Source organism: Staurois parvus, unplaced genomic scaffold (assembly GCF_062004578.1).
Source record: "Staurois parvus isolate SC_StPar_1 unplaced genomic scaffold, SC_StPar_1.0 ptg000025l, whole genome shotgun sequence".
Lineage (NCBI taxonomy): Eukaryota > Metazoa > Chordata > Amphibia > Anura > Ranidae > Staurois > Staurois parvus.
Genome location: NW_028317821.1, coordinates 24,733,909 through 24,737,501, shown reverse-complemented (window position 1 = coordinate 24,737,501; position 3,593 = coordinate 24,733,909). Strand labels below are relative to the sequence as shown.

At 37.2% G+C, this 3,593-nt stretch overlaps 1 long non-coding RNA gene across 1 annotated transcript; it reads right to left on the bottom strand.

Moving 5' to 3' along the window:
* Positions 1–824: 824 nt before the first annotated feature.
* LOC149471994 (uncharacterized) lies at positions 825–2,466 on the bottom strand. The gene is made up of 2 exons (XR_016306216.1): positions 2,357–2,466; positions 825–1,220 (listed from the first exon to the last, which is right to left on the bottom strand). It is a non-coding gene; the product is annotated as an uncharacterized LOC149471994 (long non-coding RNA).
* Positions 2,467–3,593: the final 1,127 nt, after the last annotated feature.

The window sequence follows — 3,593 nt, the reverse complement described above, 5'->3', positions numbered from 1 at the left end:
AAATCAATTTAAGTTCTATGTAATTAGGTAGGACCTTCTACTACATAGTTATTGGTTAATGCCATTGCATGTAAATTGCATATACATATCCCTTATTTGCTGTCTTTTGGACTGTTAAATATATAATTGAGAGCGCTCTGCTACAGCTGCTTGGAAAAAGAATACAAAAAAATACCAGTCGACCATGCAAGAAATTTTAAAATCTTATAACTTCCAGTACTCTCTGCTGAGTCTGACTATCAATATATTGAAATATTCCCTGCTATCTTTGTGGACTACAAAACATATCATGCCTGTGTTATGGAGAAGTGTGTGTGTGTGTGTGGGGGGGGGTGTTAAATGTGATGGATAAATGCTCTTGGCTTACATTCACTTGTTGTTTGGCAAACTCACTGTAGAATTTGAAATTGCAAACTTCAATGCAACCTCATTGAAATCAATGGGAGGTGAATCTTGTAAATTATGTCTCAGGGGGAATGACTTGAGCAGCTGAACATAATGGACATGAGCTAAATCAACTTTTTAATCAACATTGTACCTGTCTTCTAAACCAAAGAAAACTACATAACCTCAATGCACTTAATTTAAGTGCTAGTTCACATCTATGAAGCGCATTTTACAGTACTGTACAAAACTCTTAGGCAGGTGTGAAAAAATGTTGTAAATTAAGAATGCTTTCAGACGAAAAAGTGTTAATAATTTATTTCTATCAGTTAACAAAACTGAAAGGAAATAAACAGAGAGGGTGGATCAATATCTATATATTATACAGTACTGTGCAAGGTAGGTGTGAAGAAATGCTGCAAATTCAGAAAACTTACAAATAGAACAGTTAATAGTTTATTTTTATCATTTAACAAAATGAGTAAAAAAATTAAATGAATAGAAGAGATCCAAATCAAATCAATATTTGGTGTGATCATCTTTTGCCTTCAAAACAGCATCAATTCTTCAGTTCTTCTAGATATGCTTACACACAGTTTTTGAAAGAACTTGGCTGGTATATTGTTCCAAACGTTATGGAAAGCTGACCATGGATTTTCTGTGGATGTAGGCTGCCTCAAATCCTTCTGTCTCTTCATGTAATCCCAGAAAGACTTGATGGTGTTGAGATCAGGACTCTAAGAATGCCAAACCATCCCTTCCAGGACTCCTTGTTCTTCTTTTCACTGAAGATAGTTCTGAATGACATTGGCTGCATGTTTTGGGGCGTTGTCCTGCTGCAGAATAAATATGGGGTCAATCACACGCCGCCCTGATGGTATGGCATGATATAAGTATCTACCTGTAATTCTCAGCATTGAGGACACCATCAGGGGTGGACTGACAACTCATGGGGCCCCTGGGCAATAGGGGATCATGGGGCCCCTGTGTCCTTGCCCAAACTCAAAAAATCCTATGAAAAAGCTACCAGGGGCATCTCATGGGGCCCCTTACTGACCCGGGCCCTCGGGCAGTGCCTGAGTTTCCAAATGGTTAGTCCACCCCTGGACACCATTGATCCTGACCAAATCTCCAACTCATTTGCAGAAATGCAGCCTCAAACTTGCAAGGAACCTCCACAATGCTGCCTGCAGACATTCATTATTGTACCGCTCTCCAGCCCTAGATGAAAAAACTGCCTTCTGCTACAGCCAAATATTTCAAATTTTGACTCATCGGTCCAGAGTACCTGCTGCCACTTTTCTGCACCCCAGTTCCTATGTTTTTGTGCATAGGACATGGAAACAAGGCTAAGCAACTCAACTATGCATGAAAGCATAGGAACTGGGGTGCAAAAAAACGTTAGCAGGTGCTCTGGACTGATGAATAAATAAATAGAGAATACATAAAAGTTAATCCCTTGTACATCTGTAAATCCCTTGTACATCTGTAAACATTTCAGAAGTTAAATGTCCCCCCAGCTTTATGATTCACCCTGCAATTATATCCTTTTTTTCAAAGCTAGAGTTTCATTTGAAATAATAATAATATTATTATTATTAATAACAACAACAATAATCATCATCATAAACAATCAGTTAAATGCAGAAAGCACAACCAAAAAAACATAACATTTAAATAACACACAAAAATTGTAACAATTTGAAATCAGAATGGGAATAACATTAGATAACAGTCGCAAAAATGCCTCTGCCTATACACTACGAACAGCAAACAGTTGTTTTCTTCAGAATCCTATGTCAATATAAAAAAAACCTTCCAGACTGTTGGGAAAATGATACAAAGCTTGCATAAATGTATTGGCAGTAAAAGTGATTGAATTTAGATGAAGCGATGCAACATAAAGTTATGTTCTGCCTATGTATTTATACCTAATAATGAGCTAAATCCTGCATATACATTGTTATGTTACCTTTAAGCTGACGATCTCTAGTCATCACTCTCTAGAAAGACATCTGTTTTCACTTCAGGGGTTATTCTGAGCTGTTATTTGTCTGTGATGTTCAGCACCTATCTTGGACAGCCCGAAAAGATAGATATTCCTCTGGCATGCTTTAATGACACCAACAAGGAGAAAAGCCAATTTATTTTTACAAAGGTAACAGCACATATGTCTTCACTGACTGTTTATTTTGCTGATGCTTTGTAATAGAAATTACATTTATCGGAAATGTTTTATCAAAATCTGTATATTTTTTTAAATCTACTATACAAATGAGCAGGAATCTATGTCTCTGTAGATGGTTTTATTTGGTAATTGAAAGCTATACCCTGGGGGAAAGTTAAAACACTATAGAAAATAGTAACACTAAAAAGAACAACAGTGATGGTAATAATAAGGGCTCAATCACACTTGACTTTATATCTAACTCTTGCCAAACGCCCCTATAGTGTTTGACAGGCGTTAGACAGGCGTTTGAGAAGCGTTTTTAATGTTCCTCAAATGCTCCCCAAACGCCCTATGCGCGGTTTTGAGACGTTTGATAGGCATTTGTCAAGAGTTAAAACCGCACCACAAACGCCTATAATGAAGTTAAATGGTATTAACACTCCGCAAATGCCTCCCAACCACTCTGCAAATGCCTGCCAGGTGTTTGAGGAGCTGCACCATAGACTTGAATGGGAGGCTTCAACTCCTCCTGACATGACATGAGGCGTCAATTTTGCCGCGACGCAATGCGTCGCTTCAGTGTGAACAGCACTGTGTGCTACCATGTGCAGAATTTTCATAGGCTGTCTGACGCCTGCTGACAAAGCTAGTGTGAACGTAGCCTAATAGTAGAGATAATAATAATAGTTAATATTAATTTATGTTGTCATTGTAACCCAGTAACCTAGCATGCCAATAACGTAGGAGGCGCTATATTATACTATATTATAATTAGAAAATAAGAAGAAAATTTTGCATGTAAAGCTAAGAATTACCAGTTGCTATATGTTTACCTACAAGCCCAGTGCTAGACAATTTTGCGCCCTAGACAAGACCAGCTACTTACCTCGCCCCCCCAATAAATAAATAAATAAATAAAATTTAAAAACAGTACAAAATATTAAATCAATAAAATATGAAACTGATAAATGTGTTTTCATTTGCAAAAATAACTAGCATAAGATGCCACCAGCACCAATATTAAAGACAAAATCAATGT